The sequence below is a fragment of the Phocoena phocoena genome, chromosome 5 (assembly GCF_963924675.1).
Source record: "Phocoena phocoena chromosome 5, mPhoPho1.1, whole genome shotgun sequence".
NCBI classification, from domain to species: Eukaryota; Metazoa; Chordata; class Mammalia; order Artiodactyla; family Phocoenidae; genus Phocoena; species Phocoena phocoena.
The window spans coordinates 69,296,382-69,324,008 of record NC_089223.1 but is presented as its reverse complement, the minus strand read 5'-3'; the positions used below and the strand labels follow the sequence as shown (position 1 = coordinate 69,324,008).

General features: G+C 34.1%; 1 protein-coding gene across 1 annotated transcript in view; it reads right to left on the bottom strand.

Annotated features, from left to right (window-relative positions):
* COX7B2 (cytochrome c oxidase subunit 7B2) overlaps nucleotides 1-27,386 on the bottom strand; it is an 83,845-nt gene extending 56,459 nt beyond the window's left edge. The window contains exon 1 of the mRNA XM_065878186.1: nucleotides 27,327-27,386. The gene's annotated coding sequence lies outside the window, so the exon portion shown is untranslated. The remainder of the gene's footprint in view (nucleotides 1-27,326) is intronic.
* Between the last annotated feature and the right edge of the window lie 241 nt (nucleotides 27,387-27,627).

The window sequence follows — 27,627 nt, the reverse complement described above, 5'->3', positions numbered from 1 at the left end:
ACAAAGAGGCTTGAGTCTGGTTGCAGAGTCAGGCTCAATAAAATTTAAAGAAAACCAGAAGATGGGGAAAACTGGGGCAGTTGAAAGAAGGCCAGACACTCTAATCATCTCAGTAGCTTAGAGTTTTGGTACTGAGAAGAGCTGGAAGTTCACCCTATTGAGACCCTCTTCAAACACGTTTTCTCCCTTGACTTCAAAACTTGCTTTGTACATGGGATGTCTGAATAACTCTTTGAACCTATGCATTTCTCAGCAGAACATAGAAAAAGAACTGATTAGAAATTTAAATTTCAGAAACATTCAAAATTGCAAAAGATAGATTTATTCCCAAAATATTGTGCCGTGGCTTCTTATTATGCCCCTTACAAATGGTAACTGCACTGGCATCCATGCCAGAATGGACAGTTTGAAAACATCCAGAATGGTTGTACAAGTGAGAATGAGTAACGAGAAAAATTATGTCAATTCTCAATTATTCAATTCTCCTGTATGTACTCAGTAACCTTTATTGAATTTACTGTCTTATTAATCCTGATTTTAACGTAGGAAGTATCAGCTTGTTGGGGTTTTTTTGTTCTTTTTTTTTTTTTTTTTTATCGGAGGCCCACTCTGTTCCGTGTATTGCAATGAACTCTGAAAAGAATACATGAGCATAAAAGACAAACTCCTAGACTTTAAGCATCATTCAATATAATGGAAAAACAAATAAGTGCACAAAAATGCGCTCAATACTATGAACAGTGCTCTTAGACATGGCATACACATGTGTATGCACACTTCTGTATGAAGTGCACCACAGATGGCTTATCTGTCTTATCTGTGCCATAAACATGGAGCCTCTATTCTGTGATATTTCAGATATTCCAATGTTGCAGAAAGCTCCCACTTTGCTTTAACTACTCATTTGGCTGTCTTTCTTCCCCCAAACACTGTAAGCTTCAAAAATGAAGTGGCCATTATTTCTACCTATTAATATATATGTGGTGCTTTATATAAGTGCTAAATAACTATTTTTTTAATGAATGACTGAATAAATGAATACAATGTTTTCAGAGTCACTTTGACATGTTTACAATCACTTCAAATTTTGCCCTTTTTAAAACAAAGTATTTTCTTTCATAGCATGTTAGCTTCTCTGGGCTGACAAGTAATAGAGTTCCTCGTATAACAGGGATTATTAAATGAGTACTTCTCACAGAAAAAATTGCAAAATGAGGGCAAATTTGATTTGGAGAACTTCTTGATTCACCTTTCCATCAAAACCCCCTTTTCTGGTACCATTTCAGGATCACATCTCATTCATTCTTTCTACATATGGAATTAAGTAATTAATAACAATAATAATTAAAGCTCCCATGCTAAGGGCTGAAAGCAGAAGAGCAACTAATACCTCACTCTCAGGAATCTTACAGTCCACAGGTAAAGAAATCAATAAAAGCAACAAATAAAAATTACAAACCATGATTAAATGCTAAAGCAAAGCAGAGTAGTGACAGGAAATCCTGATCTAGTCCCAGATAGAAACTAGGAGATCAGGACGAAATCCCAGACCTTTCAACTAACTGTCTTCATTTCAAAAGGTAACTGTACCATTTCTTCAAGGTTGATTGCTAGGTATACAGATTAAAATAACTCTCTAATCTGATGACTTGCTTTTTACTTACACAGAACAGTAAGTTAGGCAGTGCATCTCAAAAAACAGTCCAATCTAAGGTAAAAGTTTAAAATTTATATACAATAGCCCATCACAGAAAGCCAACCAGAATTACTACAGTTGAAGACTAGGAACCTAATTTTAACAGGTTCATCAATTAAGTTTTCTGCATACTGAAATTAGATCCACTACCTTATGCTGACTTTGCTTACTTAAAAACTACATCTGAGTTTCATACCTGGTTGTTTTTGTTGAAGCTCTTCTGCTCTGAACGCAACTCAAATATGAACTTTTAATTATTTTTTTAACAAGGTGTCATAAATTCAACAGGAAAATATGAGGTAAAAGCCATGAGAGGCACTTTGAAAACTGCACCAGAGAGAATTCAGTCACTCTTATCAAAGAAAATAATATTAGATAGCATAGTTAATTCCTACTGACAGAAACTACTTTTCCAGAAGAAAATATGAACTCTATTTGGCAGCAACATTCTTTGAAGTTTTCAGTGAATCCTTAAGTATTTTTGACTCTATGTGTTACAGCCTGTGTGTAAATGGACACATATTAACACACAACATAATAAGCAAAGAAGGGTGATCACACACAGCAGTTTTTTAGCAATACAAGGACTGGATTTGGAATATGCAGACCTGGTGGTTGCTCTACCATTTACTATTTTATATTAAACAGATCATTTAATCCCTCTGAGCATCATATTCTCTAATCTTAGATATGTGAACAATAGTACTTATACCATACTTGCAGAAAAGAGAATCAAATTGAATGAACATAAGCAGTATAAACTCTGAAGTGTTATTCAAATGTAGAAGTTGAATAATAATCACTGTCACAAATATTTATTATCCATGTCAAATACTTGGGATTATAATGGAATATGGAGGAATCTCTGTTGATTAACCATATTATATTATAAACTAAGCCTAGGAAACAAAAATCATGAAGTATGTCTCTATTATATTACCAAAATAGCTGTCAAGTGTTTAATATACTTTAAGAACTCAGTTTATTCAATTGTTTTTAACAGAAAATATGGGAGCTTCTATTTCTCAAGAATGACCACTAACATGAACTAGATCCCTTCCACAAAACCAACATGGGATATGCTTCAAAAGTGAGAAGGAATGACTAAAAGAGTCCAGAATACAGCATAAAAAACTACAAGAAACCCCTGGGGAGACAAAAGATACATAAAGGAGGTACAGGTGGGGAAAGGGCTATGGGGTATAGGATAGGGAGAAATGTCTACTTATGCATTATTTTTCTTCCTCATGATGAATTTTTTGCCCAACCATTGTCACAGGCAGGAAAAGAGCAGCACTGTGACAAACTGGCACAAAAATAGAAAATATAAACAAAATGAAATTTTATTAAAAGAAACGCCTTCCCTTACCAAAACATTAAAAAATCCTAGATGTTTTCAACAATCACAGTGTTTTTAAAAAAACAGATGATATCTATGTCATATAAATTACTACAGAAAAACTGAAATGATGCTACCAACTTATTTTATGGGCCTAGTAAAATCCAGACTCTAAAACTGGATAAGGAGAGTGTTCATGAAGGCAAATATAAATTATTAGATAACAGTACACTAATATATTAAAAAATAATAGCTCAGTGATAAAAAAAACTACAAAGTGCCTCACTCCTACCTTTACATAACAAAAACTAGACAAAAAGCAAAATAACAATTTTCTTTAACCCACCAGAGAACTGAGATCTCAATACAAACAGAAACAGGCATACCTCAAAGATATTGCTGGTTCGGTTCCAGACCACCACAATAAAATAAATAATGCAGTAAAGCAAGTCACATGAATTTTTTGGTTTCCTACTGCACATAAAAGTTATGTTCATACTACACTGTAGTCTATTAAGTGTGCAATAGCATTATGTCTAAAAAACCAATGTAGGGACTTCCCTGGTAGTCCATTGATAAAGAATCTGCCTTCCAATGCAGGGGACATGGGTTCGATCCCTGGTTGGGAAACTAAGATCCCACATACTGCAGGGCAACTAAGCTGGTGCACCACAACTACTGAGCTCACGTGCCTCAATGAGAGAGCCCACATGCTGCAAACTACAGAGCCCACATGCCCTGGTGCCCATGCACAACACCTAGAGAGAGAAAACCTGCACGCCACAACTAGAGAGAAGCCCGTGTGCCACAACAAAAGATCCCGCATGCTGCAACTAAGAACTGACACAGCCAAAAAAAATAAAGAAAATAAATAAATAAAAACCAGTGTACATACCTTAATTTAAAAATATTTTATTACTAAAATATACTAACCAAAATTTGACAATGCAAGTTTGCCACAAATCTTCAATTTGTTAAAAACAAACAAAAAAATGCAATATCTCCAAAGTATAGTAAATGAAGTATGCCTGTAATAAATACTTCAATAAACTGAAGTATGCCCATAACCCAAAATCTGGAGTAAAACAGGTGGCTACAGGGAGAAAAAAAGGCCATCATTTGCTTACCTGGTACAGATATTACCATATGCCACTTAAGCTAGTAAGAAGATTCAGCTAGAAATACTTAACAAATTTTTAAAGGTTATGTGTGGGTCACTGTTCTAGTGTGAAGTCCCTGATGCCTATAGGCATGGGGTGTTCCAAGCTTTCATAGGTTTTTCCTCCAGGAAACTCACCTGTTAACTGGGAAAATCCTAAAAGAATTTTTACCATGGTGCTGGCTGGAGGAGAACTGCATTTTGCTTTCAAAATTCTATCCAGACATATCACCATTGCTTCTCCTATAGAACAAAAGCCTTAATTTGCTGGGGGAAGATTAAAACAACAACAGAGAAAACAAAATAAAAAACCAAATAATCCCTCAAAAAACAAAAAATCTGTAGCCTGAGTGAACTGGTGGAAAGTCACTACAGCTGAAGGAGAGAACAGCAGCCAACACCAAAACTCCATCACATGCCTTATATCTCTTCAGGAACAAAAGCCTTAATATATAAGGGGAAGTGCAATAAAACTAAAGCCTCAGGCACTGGTGGAAAGACACTGAAGCTGGGGAAGGGCAACAGGAAAAAAAAAAGCTCTATCTCTGGGGTCTGGGGTGAGACAAAAAATACGTGCTATCTCCAGGATTACAACTGTAGAAGGGGCAAGAAGAACTGTGAAGACATGCCAGCCTATAGCAGGCTTAATTAAAACATGACAAAATCATCAGTTCCCCTAATCCTCACCACCATGCTAATAAGTATAGAGTAAAATAACACTGGAATACAGCACAACTCTTGACTAGATTAACACAAACTCCATACTACAGGCTTAGCAGAAGGAAGGGTGTGTTGATTTCTATACATACAAAAAAATCCAAAAAACAAACCAAACAAAAAACAACATCAAAGAAGCTTATTTCAGAATCTACTGTCCTTTATAGCATATATTTGTCGTTGTCTTCAACAACGACAAAAATCACAAGACGTGTGAAAAGGCAAAGGAAGAAAAAAAAAGTTTAAGAAATAAAACAATCATCAGAATAAGATCCAAATCAGATATGACACAGATGGGACTATCAAACAAGAAATTGAAAATGATTGTAATTAATGTGTTAAAGACTATAATGGAAAATATAGAAAAATGCAAGGATAATAGGTAATTTGAGTAGAAAGATGGAAATTATAAGAAAGAAACAAATGGAAATGCAAAAAATGAGACATATAGCGAAAGAAAGAAAAGAAAGAAAGAAAGAAAGAAAGAAAAAAGAAAGAAGAAGGAGAGAAAGAAGGAAAGAGAGAGAGAGAAAGGAAAGGGAAAGAAAAAAGTTAGTTTAGTTAGGAAGGAAGGAAGGAAGCCAGGCTTTGCCTGATGTATAAGTAGACTTTAAACAGCCAAAGAATCTGTGAGAGGTGAAAGATAGGTCAGTAGAAATTACCTTAACTTAAGGCAAAACGAAAAAAGAGTAACAGTACAAAACAAATCAAAAACCTACCACAACAGAACTGAGCTGTGACATAAGAGCTGTTAACAATATCAAACATATTAACATATGTGTAACTGGAATATCTAAAGTGAGAATAAGGTAAAAAAAAGGAAGAAAATGGCTGAGAAATTTCAAAAATTAGTGAAACACACCAAATTACAGATCCAAAAACCTTGAAGGACACCTAATAAGAAAAATACAAGAACATGTATTTATTTCAAACTGCTAAAACAAAAGATAAAGAGAAAATCTTAAAGAAAGCCAGAGAAATAAAATATATTACAGAGGAACATGGACAAGAATTACAGCAGACTTCCCATCAGAAACCAGACAGGCTAGAAGACAAGAGAGTGATATCTTTAAAGTGTTAAGAGAAAACAAAACAAACAGAGAAAAACTTGCTAACATAGAATTCTATAACAAAAATATCCTTCAAAAAGGAAAGTGGGGAGGAGAGACTTTTTCAATCTAACAAAAATTGATATTCATTACCAGCAGATATCTATAAGAAATGTTAAAGAAAGTTCTTAAAGTAGAAGAAATATGATAGGGCTCATAAACTTGGATTTACACAAAGACATGAAGAGCACTGGAAATGGAATAATGGTAAAATTTTATCATATTTTTATTTGCTTTAAAAACACTTTAAATCAACAAGTGTAACAATACAGCTTGTATTTAATAACATATGTACAAGTGAAATGTTTGATAAAAGTAGATCAAGGGATGGAAGAGAGGAGCTGGAAATATACTATTATAAAGTACTCACATTACATGTGAAGTGGCATACTGTATTTGAAGGTAGGCATAAATTATTTTGAAATGTATATTGTAAAAACTAGGACTAAAGAAATAAAGAAGAAAAGAAAGAAAGAGGGAAGGAGAGAGGGAGAAAGGAGAAGGAGAAGAAATAATTATAATTAAGAGGCAAAAAGAAACAAAGAACAAATGTAATGAGTAGAAAACAGCTAGCATGATGGTAGATTTTAATGCAATCATATGGAAAATCACTTGAAATATGAGTGGTCAAAACAAACCAGTTAAATGACAGAACTTATCAGATTGGATAAAAGAGCAAGACCCAACTGTATGTTGTCTACAAGAAAGCCACTTTAAATATAAAGTCTTAGGTAGGATAAAACTAAAAGGATGCAGAGATGCATACCATGAAAACAGAAATTAAAAGAAAGCTGTTGTAGTCTTATTAGTTTTATACAAAGTAGCCTTAGAACAAGAAAGGTTATCTGGTATAAAGAGGGACAATACATAATTATAAAGCAGTCAATTCTATGAGAAGGTAAAAGAATTTTAAATGTGCATGAACCTAACAAAAGAACTTCAAAATAGATTAATTGACCATAAGTGAGTGGGTTTATTTCTGGGCTTTTTATCCTGTTCCATTGATCTATATGTCTGTTTTTGTGCCAGTACCGTACTGTTTTGATTACTGTAGCTTTCTAGTACAGTCTGAAGTCAGGGAGTCTGATTCCTCCAGATCCATTCTTTTTTCTCAAGATTGTTCTGGCTATTCGGGGTCTTTTGTGTTTCCATACAAATTTTAAAATGTTTTGTTCTAGTTCTGTGAAAAAAATGCCTTTAGTAATTTGATATATACATATAACTGAATCACTTTGTTCTATACTTGAAACTAACATAACAGTGTAAATTAACTATACTTCAATTTTAAAAATGGTTTTCAAATGGGAGAGGAAAAAAAGAACTTCAAAATATATGAGTCAAAGACTGACAGATCTGAAAGGAAAAAATTACAAATCCACAATAATAGCTAAAACTTCAGCATTCTTCTCTCAGTAACTGATAGAAAAATTAAGCAAGTAATCATTAAGTATGTAAACAACTTAAATAGCACTATGAACCACCTTGCCCTAATTGACATTCATAAATCAATCCACCCAACAATAGCAGAATATATATTTTTCTCAAGTGTACATGAAACTTTCAAAGAAATATACCATATCCTGGGCCATATATTAAACTTTAACAAATTTAAAAGAATAGAAATAAAGCAAAGGACATTTTTAGACCATAAGGGAATTAAACTTAAACTAAATAACAGAAAGATATCTGGAAAATCCCCAAATATTTGGAAATTAAACAACACATTTCTAAATAACACATGAACCAAGAAGGAATTGTCAAGGGAAGTTTTTTAAATGACAGGCTAAAACATAATTAAAATACAACATATAGAAATATGTGTATGCAGCAAGTGCTGTGATTAAAGGGAAATACATAGAATTAAATGCTTATATTAAAAAATATGTAAAATCAGCAACCTAAGCTTTCAGTTTAAAACACTAAAGAAAGAGGAGCAAATTAAATGCAAAAACCAGCAGAAGATTAAGGAATGTATAAAGATCAGAGTAGAAATCAATGAAATTAAAGCAGAAAACAATAGATAAAAATCAAAGAACCAAACACAGGTTCTTTGGAAAATTAGTAAAATCAACAAATCTATATAGCAAGACTGACAAATAAGAAAAGACAGAAGACACAAACTACCAATATCAGGGATGAAAGAAGGGGCATCACGACTGATAACACAGGCATCCAAAAGACAAGAAGGAAACTCTAGAAAACAGATAACCTGATTAATCCTATATCTATTTTTTAAAAAAGAAATTTATAGGGAAAAAAAATCTTCCTAAAATAAAACTTTACACCCAGGAAGTTCCACTTGTACACTCTACCAAACATTTAAGGATGAAATAGTAGCAATTCTACACAATCTTTTCCAGAAAATAAAAGGAAACACTTTCTAATTCAATCTATAAGGCCAGCATTATCCAAAACAAGATAAAGATATTTCAAGAAAATGAAATCATACTCCAATATCCCTCATAAACATAGATGCAAATATGATCAACAAAATTAGTAAATCAAATCAAGCAATATATATATTGTGTTCCTTCTATGAATTCAAGGCTGATTCAATTCTCAAATATGAATCACTGCAGTTTACCATCTTAAGTAAAAATATATGATCATCTCAGTAGATACCAAAAAGCAATCAACCAAATTCAATATCCATCCTTGATAAAAGTGAACAAAACTTTTAGCAAACCAGAAATAGAAGGAGACTTCCTTAATTAAATGAAAAATATATGAAAAACTGGCAGTTAACATAATACAAAATAATGAGAGACTGAATTTTTTCTCCCTAAAGTCAGAAAAAAGACAAATATCTTCCCTTACCAAGCTTATTCCTTATTTTACTGGAAGCCCTAGCAAGTGCAATAAGACAGGAAAAAGAGATAAAAGGCATACAGATTGAAAAGGAGAAATAAAATTGCCTTGCTTTATAGATGACACAGATACCTATGGAGAAAACCTCAAAGAATCTAAAAAAAAAAAAAAAAAATTCTAGTACTATTAGGTGAGTTTAGCAAGGTTGCAGGGTAAATGCCAATAAACAAAAGTGAATCTAATATCTTTATGGCATCAATCAACAACTGAAATTTTAAAAAGAAAATCCCATTTGAAATAGCATCAAAAATATTTAAAGGTCTTCCCTGGTGGCGCAGTGATTGAGAGTCCACCTGCCGATGCAGGGGACACGGGTTCATGCCCCGGTCCGGGAAGATCCCACATGCCGCGGAGCGGCTGAGCCCATGAGCCATGGCCGCTGAGCCTGCGCATCTGGAGCCTGTGCTCCGCAACGGGAGAGGCCACAACAGTAACAGGCCCGTGTACCAAAAAAAAAAAAAAAAAATTACAAATAAATTAACCAAATACATATATGTTCTATGCATTAGTACAGTTTTCCAGAGTAACAGACCAGTTGTGTGTGTGTGTGTGTGTGTGTGTGTGTGTGTATGGAAGGCAATCTGCTTTAGTCAAAGTCTAATGATTTAAATGTTAATATCATCTAAAAAATACCTTCACAGTGAAATACAGACTGGTGTTGATTACGTACCTGTATACCATGGCACAGCCAAGTTTACATAAAATTAGCCATCACATTTCTATATTGAGGACTACACAACACTAATAAAATATATTAAAGAAGATCTAAATAAATGGAGAAAATATACCATGCAAGTGGCTTGATAGACTCAACAGATATGACAATAGATATAACTTCTAACAAAATTAATCTACAAATTGAATGCAATCGTAATCAAAAGCACAGCAAACATTTTGGTAGATTTTGCCAAGCTGATTCTAAAATTCACATGGAAAGACAAAGGAACTACACTAACCAAACAATCCTGAAAAAGAACAAGGTTAGAAGATTCACACTCCCCATTTCAAGACTTACTATAAAGCCAAAGCAATTATGACTGTGGTATTGGTGAAAGAACAGACATATGTTAGTGGAGTAGAATAGAAAGTCTAGAAATAGACCAAGATGAATACAATCAATAGATTTTTGCAAAGGCAAATTAATAAAAAGGGATAGTCTTTTCAACAATTATTGCTGGACCTGCTGGACATCCTTATTTTAAAAAAGTGAATCTCCACCTACAACTAATATCTTATTCAAAAATTAACTCGTAATAGATCACAGATGTAAATGCAAACTGTCAGACTAAAATTCCTCGAAAAAAACATGAAAAATAAAATACTATTTGTAAGATTTTGGGTTTGGTAATAAGTATTTTTATGACACCAAAAGTAACATACATAAAAGGAAAAATAAAACTTGCTAATTAGGACCTCATCAAAATTTAAAATTTAACTTTTGCAAAGGATACTGTTAATGAAAAGACAAGCTACAGACTGAAAGAAAATATTTGCAAATCACATAGTGGATTAAACATTTGTATGTATAATATATTAAGACCTTTTAAAATTCAATAATAGAGATATGGGGATATATGTATGGCTGATTCACTTTGTTACAAAGCAGAAACTAACACACCATTGTAAAGCAATTATACTCCAATAAAGATGTTAAAAAAAAAAAAACCTCAATAATAAGGGGAAAAGTCCACGATAACAAATCACTATTTTAAAAAGATGTAAAAGATATAAACAGACATTTCATCAAAGTATATATACAGGTGGTAAATAAGCATAGAAAAAGAGTCTCAACATCCTTAGGCATTAGGAAAAGAAATTTAAACTACAATGAGGTATTACTATATATCTATTAAGACGGCTAAAATTAAAACAAATGAACAAATCCTGACCGATCAAAATCTGCTGAAGATGTGAAGCAATAAGAACTCTCATTCATTGAGGGTGGGAATTCAAAATGATATAGCCAGCTTGGAAAATGGTTTGGCAGGTTCTCATAAAGTTAAACATATATTTACCATATGACCCCATAAGCATTAGACTAAATAAATAGAATATTACTAAGGAAATAAAAGATTTGAATGACTCTATTAATCAACCTGATCTAATTGACATTTATGGAACTCTCCACCCAATCATTTAAAAATAAATCATACATTGGACCATAAAACTAGTCACAGTAAATTTAAAGTGCTCATATCACAAAGATTACATTTCATGACTACAATACAGTTAACTTAAAAATTATAGAAAAACTAAGTAGCCCTATATATACTAGGGGAATTGCACTTGTAACTTAACAACTCCCCACAAAGACTACTGTAGGACAAACTGCTTTACTGATAATTTTACTGAACTTATAAAAAAGAAATAATACCAACCCTGCCAGAACAATTTTACAATGAGAGGAAGAAATACATCACAGCTCATTCTTTGAGTCCAGAATTACCCTGAAATCAAAACTAGACTAACATTATTAGAGAAAAAAAGCTACATAAAAGTCAACATTAAAACTTTAACAATATATTACAGTCAAATCTAGAAATATATAAAAAGGAAAATAAATCATATGTAAGTAGGTCAGAATCAGGGCTTTTGCATTTGAAAACCAACCAATGTAGTGCAAAATTATAAGGTAATAAAGTAGAAAAAATTATGTCAATAACTGAAGAAAAAGCTAATAGACTGGATGAGCCTCAGAATCTGAATATAAACTCTGCACATAAAATTCTTGATTAATTACTAAATAGCAGGCTCAGGTAAGAGCTGGGAGGCTTGACAAAAGAGGAAAAAGAAAAACGAAGAAAGATAAAGAGAGAAGAAGGAAGAAGAACAGGAGAGAAGAGGAGGAGGACAAAGAGGCAGTAACAGCAACTGGAAGCTGAAAAAAAGGATCAGCTGCTGAACACTGCAGGAGAAATAGATTTCAAAATTTGATTCCAAACAAGTTAATTTATAAGGACCTTTTCCTCTTTTTTTTTGGAAGAACAAAATCATCATCATCATCACTGAAAGAAAAAAGGAGTTTCTAAATTATTAAAGTATATTACTTACGATGTCTACTTTTCCACCAAAAATTATTAGGTAAGCAACAAAACAAGAATAAACATAAGAAACTGTGACCCCTATTCATGAAATAATCATTTAATAGAATCTGACTCTGAATGGCCACAGATGCTAGACATACCAGGCAAATAATTCAAGGAAGTTAATATAAATATGTTCAAAGAATTAAAGGGAGACATTAAAAACTTAAAGGAAAATATACTTCAATCTATGAACAGATATAGAATCTTAGCAGAGAAATAGAAACTATAAAAAAGAATGAAATGGAAATTCTGTGTCTGAAAAGTACAACTGAAATTTACTAAATGGGGTCAACACCAGTTGAAGAAGAAAGAATCAGTGAATTTGAAAATAGATCAATGGAATGAATAAAATTTGAACAACAGAGACAAAAAAAAATGTAGCAAATAAACAAAGGCTCAGAGACTCTGGGGTAACATCAAATGATTCAATGTACATTTCACTTGGAGTACCAGGAGAGTAGAGACAAAAAGTGAAAGAAAAATATTTCAAGAAATACGGGCTGTAATAATCTTCACAAACTTAGTATAAAGGAAAAAAAGAAAAAAGTAATATTAACTTACATATCCAAGAAGTTTAACAAACTCTCAGTGAGATAAACACAAAGAAAATCACACTCAGGTACTTCATAGTCAACTTCTGAAAGCTACAGATAAAGAGAAAACCCTAGAAGCAGGGGGAAATTTGATACATTACATAGATGTTGACAGTGATGCAATCAATGATGGGCTTTATATCACAAACAGTGGATGCCAGAAGACAACAGAATGGCATGTCCAAAGTACAAAAGGAAAAACAATTCAGCTAAGACCTAATCTATATCCAGTGAAACTACTCTTCCAAAATGAAGTTGAAATACACTTTTTAAAAAATGAGTTAGCAGCAGATCTTTACTAAAATAAATGCTAAAGGAAGTCTGGAGGATTGAAGAGAAATGAGACCAAATAGCAACTTGAATATATAGGAAGAAAAGTAAACTGTACATATACATATAGTTATGTATACATCCATCTCTGTGTATGCATATACACATATACATGTATACATGCGTATATATGTATGTATGTATATATATAAATTTTCTTTTAATTCTTTAAAAACATTATGTTGAGTATAAATAGAAGTGAAAGAGAGTGTTCACACTGCATGATCCCATTTATATGACATTCTAGAAGAAACAAAACTAATCTTTAGTGACAGAAAACAGATCATTAGTTGTCTAGGGCTGGGGATGAAAGGCAGAAATTGACTGCAAAGGGTCTTAAGGGAAGTTTTTGGTGTGATGGGAATTTTCTATATCTTCATTGTGATGCTGAGCACACAGATGCATATACTTATCAAAATTCTTCATACTGTACTCTCAGCATGGGTACATTTTACTGTATATAAATTATACCTTATTAAATTTGATTAAGAAATACATAAAGCAAAAACTACTGATTTGACAAAACATAAAGGATTTCTGTTCAATGAAGAATATAAGAAAAGTTATATATACTACCAAATGTAAAATAGACAGCTAGTGGGAAGCAGCCGCATAGCACAGGGAGATCAGCTCGGTGCTTTGTGACCACCTAGAGGGGTGGGATAGGGAGGGTGGGAGGGACACACAAGAGAGAGGAGATGTGGAGATATATGTATACATATAGCTGATGCACTTTGTTATACAGCAGAAACTAACACAAAAGTGTAAAGCAATTATAGTCCAATAAAGATGTAAAAATTTTTTTTCATTAAAGAAAAAATATATTAGAGACTAGGAGAGATGCTTGTAAACTACTGAGAATGAACTAAGGCTGCATATATGAAAAAGAGGCTCATCTTCACTACTAGGGTAATACAAATTTCAAAATACCAGTTTTCAAAGTGACAAAAATCAGGAAGTTGGATAGTAGAAATGTTAGAAAGTATAAGGGTGAAATTAAGCTGCCAGGTTTTGCTGTTAGGCCTGTAAATTGTTTCAGGAAAGCAATCAGGAAGTACTTAGTAAAATTACATGTACATGTGACCTACAAAATCCTCTTCTGGTAATACTGTCAATCATAGGAGATAAGATGAATAAAATGTGGTATATGCATGAGATGAAAATCAAGGTAACAATCAAAAATAAATTTAGATGCACAGTAGAATTAATAAATCACAAGAAAAAATAGTGTTGAGTAGAAAACCTATTAAACAGAATAAGATGATTAATAATAATTTATGTAAACTAAAACCACACGAACACATACATGTAGAATAAGCCTATATAATTTTAAAGGTTACATTCAACTCAAAGACTAATATGTGTATGAGTGGAGAGGAATGCCAGTGGAGATGAGGAATCAAGTAAAGGCAGTGATTATGAAAAAATAAAAGGAGAGAGGCCTTGCACAGATTGATATCAGAGAAGTAAAATTAATTTTCTGAATAAAGGAAAAAATGTATTTGTTACATTGATGCTTCTCAACACTTATGTAATGTTGTGTCCATATCCTTATATCTGAGCTATTACTCCTTTCTCAAGTGATAGCCTAAACTATGAAGACAACAGTAGTATTCTAAGCATGTGCTTTGGATTACTGTCTTTCTACATATCAAAGTGGATATAGCATTCTTTGGGGAACATCAAAGGATCATTTCATCACTTATTCCTCTCTAAAGAGAATATATTTATTTATCATGGTATGTGACATACTGCCAAGACTCATCTCATTTTACATTGAAAAATATGCCAAGAATTATGATTTAGTTTAGATGAACATTATGAAGTAACAGTACCCCTCATTTCACAACAATTATTTGGTGACTGGGAGTAAGTGTATCTTATGTTGTCTAAGAATAATCTACAAGTCCACTGGAGACCTATTTTCTACCTCAGCTTGTACCCACTTTTACTCTATTACAAAAATATTTGATATCTTTATTTCCATGTGCAATTTTTTCCAGGTAAAATTCTATTAATAATAGTTTTATTAAAGTATGTCATCATGAAGTTCTTTCTCTAGTGGAAGAGATAAGACATACAAGAATAACTGTAAGAAAAGCAATGTGTCATAAATGATACCCCTTCCTTTAAGGAATGAAGAAATTATTAAAGAGGAGGATCAGAGAAGTTTGTGGAAGAAATATCATTTAAGTTGGACCTTGATGTAATGGAGAATTCACATATTCTGAGATGGAGGAGCAAGATATTCCAAGTAAAGAGAACAAAGGGAGGTAAGAAAATAAAGAGTATGTAATGGAACTGCAAGTATTTCAGTTCACACAATATACTGTACCATATGGGGAGCCATATGAAATAAGACAGCAAAATTAAGTCAAAAGGCAGATCACAGATAAAGAATTTGAACTTTATTACATACAATTTGGGTAAAAGGTCCTGGTACATCAGAAACAAGTTAGGGATATCAATCAGTTCCATGGGAAGAGCTTGTAGAAAAAATGAAATATTGGTTAGAAAGTTATGACAACTGTCCTACCAAGAGATAAAGAGAGCTTGAATTAGGGAAGATGCTATGCAAATAGAGACAAGAGGAACAATGTATATAGAAATTTTTTTCTAGGAAATGGATAGCCATTGGGTAAGGGAGATAAGAAGTAAGTTAAAATGACTTTTTTTCCTATTCTAAGTGACTGGTAGTACACTTAGTTCCTTGCTAGGAAGAAAAAAAGGCGGAAGACCAGGTGTGAAATAATAGTAAATATAAATATTTGTGTATATATATATATCCATATATATATATTTGCCCCTGGTTCCTGCTACTATTTAGTCTTTTACCCCAGTTTCTAACACAGAGCTCCCAAAACACTTATAATTTCCTGAGTGATGGAAACACCTTTTGTTCTAATGAGGTGACTCCTGATGGGCACCTGGATGGGGGCTGGTCATGAGAAAGCAAGTCATGATTAGAAGCTAGGAACTTTCAACCCCACCCCACCCCCATTCGCTAGAGAAAGCAGAGGGGTTGGTAATTGAGTTAATAATTGATCATGCCCACATGATAAAGCCTCCATATAAATCCCAAAAGTACAGGGTTCACAGAGCTTCTAGGTTGGTGAATACATACACATGCCAGGAGGATGGCACACCCAACTCCACAGAGACAGAAGAAGCTCTTGCACGTGGGACTCTTCTAGGCTCAACTTATGTATCTCTTCATCTGGCTGTTCATTTGTATTCTTTAAAATATCCTTTATAATAAATTGGGAAGAGTAACTAAACTGTTTTCTTGGGTTCTATCAGCCACTCCAGTACATTATCGAACATGAGGAGGGTATCATGGGAACCTCTAATTTGTAGTCAAGTTGCGGGTAGCCTGGGGACCTACGACATGCACTTGACTTCTGAAGTGAGGGGAAGTCTTGTGGAACTGAGCCCTTAATCTGTGGAATTTTTACTAACTTTGGTTAGTGTCAGAATTTAACTGAATTGCATCAACATCTGACATGTTGGAGAACTGGTTACTGTGGGGAAAAAAACACACACACACATCTGATGGCCAGAGCAGTACTAGAGTTGTGAGGAAATACGGGACTTTTTCCTTTCTGGGCATTGGGTTTAGCAGAAGATAAGAAAATGTACTCTGGACTTAATGAGTTTTAAGTGCCTAAGGCAACTTTAACAGGAAATGTTCAAAGGGTGATTGTATTAGTTAAGGTAATGGAAGCTGCTGTAACAGAAAAACCTTGACATTTAATGGCTTAACAGAAAAACCTTGACATTTAATGGCTTAACACAATAAATATTTATTTCTTGTTCACCTAGTCTAGTAAAGGTGTAGGAGAGGGTAGGGAGTCTGTTTCACAGATACTCAGCAACTTTGGCTTAACAGTTTCTACGTCTTTAACAAAGGGCTTCCACTGTTTCTCTGGGTAATGGAAGGCATATTGTTAAATTAAAGTAGAATTCATCAGAAATGATGCGCCATGCTGTTTATTGCTACATTGTTTATAATATCAAAGTTAGCAACCAAATGTTCTTCTAGTTTACTGTAATGAAAATGGATTGTTTTCAGAATCAGAACAAATGAAATAATTGTTTTGAGATACACAAATACATCTCTCTCTCTCTCTCTCTCACACACACACACACAAACACACAAACACACACACACTCATACATACACACACATGTAAATTCTCACGAGGGCAGACCACTGGAGAAAGGCAATGGAAGAATGGTCCGTTAGCTGCATTTGAGACAGTAAGCATGCCTAGTCCTCTTATTGATTTAGAAGAAGTGAAAGAAATGGCTTTTACTAGGAAAAAAAAAAAAAACAACTCACTGAATAGGATATAGCTTCTTAAGGAAACCTCAACTACTAACCCAGCCTTTAAGTGCATTAAGTAGTGTAAGTCCATTTATGTCTTAGGCCATGAGACATATACATGAAATACCTAGAATAGGCAAATTTGTAACAATGCAAAGTAGATTAGAGATTACCAGGGTCTGGGCAGAATGAGGAGTTATTGCTTAATGGGTACTGAGTTTCTCTTTGGAGCAATGAAAAAATTTTGGAAATAGACAGTGGTGATGGTTGTACAATATTGTGAATGTAATTAAAGCCACAAAATTGTACACTTAAAAATGGAAAATTTTATGTTATATATATATATGTCACCACAATTTAAAAAAATGTTTTAAAATGAGTGTATAGAAGTTGGCTTTAACTACTGACTGCTATTTTAAAGTTAATTAATTTATACTTACCTAATTGATGAACTTGCTTCTTTTCTACCTGATTCTAAAGCATCCTAGAATGGTTCTGACAGTTTGTATTTTAAGCACTTCATTTCTTTTTTTTAACTCAGAAAATGATTTTATTATTTTTTTACATTTTAAACCTCATATTTATAACAGCATATTCTTTAAAAAATCAAGTGGTTTTTAACAGGTTTATGAGATAAAACACAAGCCTCCTGCTGTTCCTGCCCTGTTCCTGATTCTTACTCCCGTGAGGACACTATTTTAATAATTTTGGTGTTGCTTCTTTTATATCTTCCATATTTTTATTTTAGCCCTTATTTCTGAGAGTTCAATTAAATTTTAATTTTATTTCCTCAAATTTTAGAACAAGCTTAACTAACAACAACAATAAATATGTTCTACTTGATAATAAAATAGAACAATTTTGTGTGCTATTGCTCTGAACACTCACACCCATATACCCACAAACAAACTCATGTTAATTTCACAAATATATTACTTTTACTAGGTTGTTACAGAAATTAGACTATATATATTATATAGCAATGAGATTTTATATGTGTATGCATGTGTATGTACACATTTAACTCAATGTCCAGCACAGAATAAGTACTTCATACTGCGTAGTGGTATGACATAAACTATAGATAGAGCTCTGTTTAGACCTACATTAATTTCAAAAAGTAGTGTGCAGAATCAGTTGTGCTTTAAATAGTTTATTTTAGATTATATCAATCTCCTAAGTCCTCTCTTACAAAATTCTTTAGATTAATGGCTATTATGATGAAAGTGTCAATCTCTTCATTATAAATTCAACTATTGAAAAATACTTTTAAGAGTTAAGATTTGAAACAGTTTTTTTTTCAATAAAACCATTAACTTGAAACTTTATCTAGAATTCTCTATATTCCATTAGTAACATAAGGTGGCAAATCACACAAAACTAATATTAGAGAGTCCCATTACAAACGAAGCCTATGCATTCTTCATCTTTATCCCTCCATCGTACTATAGAATGAGAAATATGCTTCAGGGTAAAGTTTCCAAATGCAAAAAAAAAGATTCAGTTCTGATTACATTAAGGGAGAGAAGATAGGATAGCATTTTACTGATGATAAAGAAAGTTGTCAATAACAACTGAGTCACAAAGGACATTCAGCTCAAATTTTATCAAAGATCCAATGAAATTAGAACACTGTTCTCTAGGCATTCTGTTTAACCAAGTTTTTCCATATTTCAATTTAGTTATAGAAAATATCTGCACTACATTTTCCGAACATTCTATTTCCTGATAGAGCATCTTTTCAGTAATGCCCACTATTGGTCATTTGGCTGCCATTCTTTATTGACACTTGAAGGCAGCTGTGAGTTTAGTAGCCAACTTTAGTTAATTAGAAAAAGATTTGAGGGACTTCCCTTGTGGCACAGTGAGACTCTGCACTCCCAATGCAGGGGGCCCAGGTTCAATCCCTGGTCAGGGAACTAGATCCCACATGCATGCCGCAACTAAGAGTTCACATGCCACAACTAAGGAGCCCACCTGCCACAACTAAAGAGCCCACGTGCTGCAACTAAGGAGCTGGCGAGCCACAACTAAGGAGCCCGCCAGCCACAACTAAGACCCAGTGCAACCAAATATATAAATAAATATATATTTTTTTAAAAAAAGGAAGAAAAAGATTTGAAATTTTTCAAACTATTCCTGGCTTCCAATGCATACCGTATTAATCTGTTCAGGCCACTGTAACAAAAAACCATAGACTTAGTTGCTTAAACAACAGAATTTCTCACAGTTCTGGAGGCTGTAAAGTCCAAGATCAAAGTGCTGGCAAATTTGGTTCCTGGTGAGAGCTTTCTTCCTGGCTTGCAGTGTGTCCTAGCTCGCTGTGTCCTCACATAGAGCTCTAGTCTCTTCCTCTTCTTATAATTATACTGATAATCCTTATACCTCTAATACTAATCCCACTATGGGGGCTCCACTCTCATGACTTCATCTACACTTAATAAGCTCCCAAAGGTCCCACCTTTAACACTATCACACTAGAAGTTAAGTTTTCAACAAATGAATTTTGGGGGAACACAAATATTCAGTCCGCAACATATACTTTGCAATTATATTTAATTTGAAGTCAACACAGAACCTTAAACATATTTCTAAGTATCTTCTCATTATAAAAACTGTCTCTCTTCATAATTTTTTTTTTTTTTTTTTTTTGCAGTATGTGGGCCTCTCACTGTTGTGGCCTCTCCCATTGCGGAGCACAGGCTCCGGACGCGCAGGCTCAGCGGCCATGGCTCACGGGCCCATCCGCTCCGCGGCATGTGGGATCCTCCCGGACCGGGGCACGAACCCGCGTCCCCTGCACCGGCAGGCGGACTCTCAACAACTGCGCCACCAGGGAAGCCCTCTCTTCATAATTTTATTGAATATTTTAGAATGTTCTCATATATTGGTGTGCATCAGACTCACCTGTGGGAGCCTGCACACCATAAAAATGAGATCCAACCCAAACATACAAATATAGGCACAAATTAATGAAAACATTAACTTGGGTTTTCTATATATGAAAACTCCTGGCATAAAAATATCTCTTCCTATATAAATAATCTAAAGAGGATACTGGGAAGCTAAAAAAATACCTCTTTAAATCAAACTCCTTTGCAAATTCGTAAGTAATTCCTGATTATTATATATCCTTGATCCCTTTTGGAAATCTAATGCAATCTTCAAGTCATATTCATCAAATATTAATGGCTTACTATAATCACACACTTGTTTATAAAAATCAGGAATATATAATTTTGGGAATAGGTTTCATCAACAGGATGAGACAGTGCTCTCAGAAAAGTAATGATGATTAAATATCCACAAAGAGTTTTTTATAACATTCTGTTTTATGTGTTCCTATGCAGCCTCATGCTGTTTGCTGCCACGTTTCAGAAATACCAAAGAGCAAGGTAAGGTTTGGAGAAGGACAATAATAATAATAAACCATAGAACGGATTTATAAGTGAAAAAGATACCAAAGGTCAGAACTCCTCATTCCGAAAGACTGAGGTTGAAATAACTGAAATTACTGTAAACAAAGAAGACATGGATAAAGTGAACATGGGTATTTACTGAATTCTGGATGCATAGAATGTAAATCTAGAAAACAGTATACTCTTTGAAAGCACATTACTGCTTCACAGATGAGGCAAAGCAAGCAAAATAGCTTCTAGGAAAATTTAGGTGAATTTGCATATTCTAGATCAGCATCAAATGATGAAGGACAGTTAAAAGTTATTTAGGTCAAATCCCTATTCTATGACATCATGCAAAATAATCATGCTTCCTCAGAGGCAGCACTTTAAAAGTAAAAAAAAAAAACATCATGAATGAACTACCTGTATGTCTTACATTAGAAATAATTTAGATAATTTGTAATATTATAAGTGATTCAATATAGTTCAGATATAAAAATACATAAAATGCAAACATATCTCATATATATGACATATATATATCTCAGAAAACCACTCTTGATCAAATTTCATTAGAACAGGTAATTAGCATCCCTCATTAGATGAAAAGTGCAGATGGAATATGGTCACAGAAGCCAAAATACCTGTTACCTATGTTAGCTGTTCCCTGTTTTTTTCAGGAAGATTGGACTTATGCCCTAGAAGAGTATCTATAATTTTCTATCAGAACCTGGTGGTCATGCATTAATGGACCAAGCATAACTTGGTCCATTAATCCTGAGTAGAGTAAAAGTATGGAGTATTCTGTGATCACACAACATGTCTTGATGCCTTATTGGTATTCATAGCTTCTCTCAAGTGTGTGGTAGACTGGAGATGGTCAGTCCTTATTATTCAAACCTGGATCACTGGCAGCTTTCCTCTCATTCATCTTCTGGGAAAACCCTGTGTCACAGTTAGAATAAATGTTAATGTGCTCAGTTCTGTAGCTTATCCCAAGACCTGAGAATTCTGAATGGCATTTGGCCCAATCCCAGAAATTTTATTCCACATTGATTTTGCCTTTCCTGAGCTTTTTTTCATTTCAAAATCTGTACCAAAAATAATCACCTTAAGATCAAGCACTGAAATCAATGCCAATGTCCCTGGACTCTCTTTTTGAATCAGCTTCTTTGAGTGTTTAGTGTCTTTTCAAAACATTGACTGATTAAAATTTTTATGCTTTATTTTGAGACCATTTTCTCATTTTAACTCCTTTGAGTTGCTGTGATTTTATAAATAGTGTCCTTATTATGATCTGCTTCTGGCCTTCCTCACAGACTTCAGCGAGAGTCCTGGAGTCCTGGAGCCTATTTTTGTGCTCTCCTGAGGAGGCTTGTTCCCTAGCTCTCCCTCATTGTGAGTTTGTTCCAGGCTGTTGGCTGCCTAATGCTTTGATGTCTCTCTCCATTAACTAACTCTTGCCTTTCAACAACTGAGCTTCGGTTTCTTGTTTACTGCCATCCTTCTCACAGCTCTTGGCTTACTACTCTGTGTGTCAGTAGAATCCTTGGCAACTTCCTGTGTCATTTCTTGCCCCTCCTTCTCCACAAATTGCTTTTCACCAGTTTGGCTTTCCAAAGACAGCCTGTCAGCAATTCAAAGTGTGGATTTTATCTCTGGTCTCCTAGACAGTGCTCATTTTAATTATTAGTAAGAGGCAGAAGGCTGACACATAAAGGTAAGTAACCACCTACGCTGTCACTAAAAAGGCACAAGGATTAAGTCCTGTTCAGGGTGCCTGAAATCCCAGATGAGAGATTCATCTCTCTGATTTTAAAAATTTTGATTTTATTTTTAGGAGAGCTTGATCAAATTGTAAATACTCTCTTCTGTTTACCTTCAGGCTTTTCTACATATACTGCTGTGGCATTTGCCATATTATATATTCTATCTCATATTGTCATAATTAATCATTATTAATACACAATATCATAATTAATTTTGTTTCTATGCACCCATGAGACTGTAAGCCATTTACATAGGCATGGTGTTCCAGTCATTATATCTTAGTGTCTAGGGTAGTACATACATGGTGACAGTAGGTCTAAATACATGGTTGTTGAGTTAACAGATATAAAACATAGGTGGAGAGGTGGAAAACTTATACCACTAACTTCTAATGCATTCATTTTAAATGTAAGAAGTATCAGTTTGGGAAGTAAGTCAGTTGATGCAACAGAAAACTCAAATAACAATGGCTTAAACACAAAACGGTAAATTTTGCTCATATAATGAGAATTCCAAGGGAAGGAAATTACTGTTATTGATTTGAAAGTTCAGGTATGTCATGGCTAAAATCTCAGTAATATTCCTAACCTTTCAAGGCAGCAAGGTGGCTGCTCCAGTTCCAGTCATCATGTGTACCTTCCAGGAGCAAGGAAGAAAGAGAAAGGGCCAGAAGGAAGACAAGATACCATCAACAGCAAGAACACAGAGACTTCCCAGAAATTCCATCAGATTCCTGTTTATATTTCATTGGACAGAATTATGGCACATTGTCTCCCATAGCAAAAAGGAGAAAGAGATAATGGGGGGTTTGTGGGTTTTTTTTTCTCTTGACACCACAAGTAAAAAGAAGAAGAGAATGAATATTAAGCCACAAAAAAATCACTGTCACAGAGGGGTACTGAGGCGTATATGAGTGCTGGGAAAAAGTCAATTTAAGTGACAATGTAAAAGATTCAATGTAAATGAAAGAGAGCATATAACGTCAACTGATGGCTGCTTCACCATCTTGCCCAGTAATGGCTGACAGAAGTCAGACATTTTGATCTATAAGCTTGAAAGCCTGACTGAGGCATGAGATCTTCGTGGGAATCCTAACACAGTATCTTTCTATTCTTCATTAAGCCTCTTCATGGGCTTCATAAATAAAGTTGTCCTGAGCATTTTCTAAATATCTGGCTCTGTGGTACATTGAATAATATACCATAATACTTGCCTTCAAGCTGCCCACCTTAATCTAAACTTTGTAACAAAAGAAGTGAGCATAGGATCTTGCAATTCCCCTGAAGAAGCACTTAGGCTGAGTATGTGCTTGTGGGGTTAGAATTTTGTCAGGGAAGGATTGTCTTAGAAGGAGAAAGTGGAGCCCACCAAATGAAGTGCAGAAGGGTGTTACTGGCATAAAGGCATATGCATTAGTGCATAAAGGCACAGGAAGGCAAAGGAAGTGAAAAGCATTCTGGGATTTGTAATTTTTCAGTGGTGCAAAGCACAGAATTCAGAGGGTAAAGACAATGGTAGGGAGACAAATTAGAAGAGAGTAAGCAAGAACCAAAGGCTCTTTCTGAACAATGAGACAATGAATAATTTTAAGCTGTCATGAGTTCTATGTTTTAGGAAAATTATTCTGGTGTTACTAGGGACAGTTTACTGGAGACATGTAACACTGAAGAGAGAGAATTCAGTTAAAGGAGTATTCCAATTGTTCAAATGAACAATACGAGGGCTTAACCCAAAACAATATCAGAGGATTTGAAAAAAAGGCCGGATTCCACAAACATTAAACAAGTCCAAGAACAAACTCACCAAATGCTGTGTGTGCGCATGTGTGTGGTAGGCAGTCAGGGGAATAAGTGTAGAGGTGGGGCAGAATTGAGGGTAGAAAACTAAAACCACTCCCATTTCTTCACTCATTCACGGATTCAATAATGATGATTGAGTTGATTTTCCTAGTGGCAGTGGTGTTTGGCGTAATGTGCAACCTCAGTAAGACATAATAATATACACAGCTGCTCACATTAATGCCTATACATCTGACCCAAGCACAACATAAGGCAACTGCAACAAGAAAACAGTCACTCAGCCATTGAGAAACCCAAAAATGTGCTCTTGAATCATGGTTGAACAGCCTACTTCCTAGAGCAAATCTCAAGGACCAAAGGAATATTATGAAACACTAGATTTTATTAAGCAAAGGACAAGCCTGTTCACACCATGTTTCCATGGTGAGTTACTTAGTAGCCTTCAAAACAACTTATTAGCGAAACCAGAAACTTATTATATTAGCCTCTGTAGCAATTAATGAATAAAATCTGGTATCTAAAATATGAGGAAAAATTCTTAAACCATAAGGAAAATGATGCAGTCTTCACAAAGCCAATCCAAGTAATTAGATACTTAAATAAGAACAGCAAGGCAAAAAGGAATAGATTGTGGTCCCAGCTCCAGAGAAAACCAGCAGAAATGGTGAGATGGAAGCATGCAACAGTTCCTAAAATTAGCATTCTATTATCCTGCCTTTATATTCTGCAGGAAGGTGCCTTAAGGTTCACCAACCCAATAGTCCTTGTCACTGCTATTAGCTCAACGAAAATAATAACAAAGGATCTCTTAGTGCACTGCCTGGTTTGAAAAAAATTGTATAGAAGAATAAATTCTCAAAATAATTCTGGTTTTCGGACAAGAAGAGCATCCATGTTAAAAGATCCAGCTCTTCTTTTTCAAAAGATTGGTTTCCTGTATGTTTGTGCATTGGGAGATAATCTGACCTTAAGGACAACAAAATCAATAAATTAGCAGAAATGAGTAAGTAGGATTAAAACATATACAAAGCATAGTGTTTATAAGCTCATTTTAAGTCAAAAGGACCTCGATTGGAATCTTGGCCTTTGCACTTAACAGGCTTCTTAGCTTCTCTAAGCCTCATCAATAATATAGAAATAAAAGCACCTACTTCACAGAATTGTTGTGGGAACTAAATGCTCATGAGGCATCCAGCCTTAAATCTGGCAGATAATAAATCTCAAATACATATTAACATAAAGGATGAATTAACAACATTCTGCAAAGTACTGATTTGTATTTCCCTTTTACGGGATAAGAGATTAAGGCTCTGAGAGGCTCACTGACTTATCCAAGGTCACAATGCTAATAAATTTGCAAACCAGATTCAAACACAGGTCTACTACGGTGGGTTCGTTGTTCTGATTTTTTTTTATTCTATATTTTAGAAAATTTCCTTTTAACAGGACAGGACATAATATAAATACTGTGCTAAGCTTATGGCTTCAGAATTCAGTTGAAAGAGGGACCATACAGAAGAAAATGAAAGTAAAAGCAGTCTATTCCAAACAGCTCAGTGTGATAGCCCTGTAAATGATCAAGTTTAGAACATAGAACCTATGAGAAATGGTTAAAACGATCACAACAATCTAAGTTTGGAGAAGACACAGTAGGGGGAAATATAATTGCAGTTATCAAATTTACAGAAATGTAGTTTAGAATATTATGCACACTTTCACTTTGCAAGGATGGTTTAATTATTCCCAAAGGACTAAATATTAAATGCAAGGAAAAATGACAGTAATAAAATAGACACCCTGCTGCCAAGTTCGAATGAGAATTTACAGGAGTGGGGGTGATTTTAGGAGATGGATGAGAGGTCTATTGTGATTCAGGGATGAATTATTATGTTTACATTTGCAAGTTCCGTGGTTATAGCGGGGCTGCTGGGTCGTAAGAAAATCTTAAAACTTGGATTAATTTTTCCAAACAATGAATATTTCAAAATCAAAATGCAATGTCTGAATTCTCATGTTTAATTATTAAAATGCCCATGAGTTTACCAAAAAGAAACTGTTCACAGAAATTTGCCATTTAACAAGGTTATTACCACCAAAGAATTTGATTATCCTATAAAATTTTATCTCAGTATACAATTTCACATTTACCAAAGGATATATTATTGGTCACTAACTTTAACTGAAGAAGTTTAGGGATTACTATTACCAAATTCTACTTTCAAGCTAACCACTGATTCCAGATATAAACATGGATAACGGCAAGGAAAAAATTAAATTCATATTTCTAGGTAGTTACATACCATACTGGTCAGGTCAGCAGAGTACAAAAAGAAGGTCTATTACCATCTAATAGCAAAATGAGGTTTTAAAAACAGTGTCTAATATAGATAAGCAACAAGGATATACTGTACAGCACAGGGAATTACAGCCATTATCTTGTAATAACTTAAAATGGAGTATAATTTGCAAAGATATTGAATCACTATACTGTATACCTGAAACTAATATAATACTGTAAATCAATTATGCTTCAATAAAAAAAGAAAAAGAATTCAATAAAATTTTTTAAAAATTAAAAAAAAATAGTGCCTAGATTTCTCATAAACATAATTATACAATCACACCAGGGGGCGCTCTTAACACTGAAATGATGGATAACATTTTAAAACATGTGGTGGTCTTAGCTGGCCAAAGTAAAGATTTTTCTAAGCATGTATAGTACTTGCAACAAGTGCTTATCTCTCCAAAATGTTTGCTGGCAATACACATATTTTATTTTTCATCCAACTGATTGCATTAAGACTATCAAGTTAGTCAATCAAGTAAAACTTTTTCGACGGATAGAAAATATCTTATTTTGGAAACATTTGTTTATTTAGACTGGTATATGTCTCTTATACTTTCTGTGGTGGGACTAATTCTGAATAATAAATAGAGTGCTTAAGAGCACATACAACTTTTTAAAACGGTTTTGTTGTCAATTTTATTTTTTACAAAATTTCTTACCAGAACTTTAACTCTTTCTTTCTTTCTTTCATAAAAAAGGAGGGATCCTCAACATTATCTAAAATTGACACTCATAGTGAAATTCTAATCTCAGCACCATGGGCCTTTTCCATATTTTGTCATTACCTGATAGGAACTCTGAAGCTCAGATGCTCTCCTCAGAAAGTTCAAGATTCAGATTCCTAAAAATATAATTAGAAAATTAGTGTGAGGTTTCAAGGAAACAGAGAAAGGCAAAAGGTAAGGATGGGCTATATTACCCAGAGAAAATCACCACAGACTACTTCACCAACAGTAAATATTTTTATACGAGTGACACCTGATTAAATAAACTTTAAGAAATAAAGTACAAAGGAAAGAATTGCAAAGTATTCGAAAGGAAGAGGACATAGTTACCTGTCTTTCTATAGTGATACAGAAGGAGTTT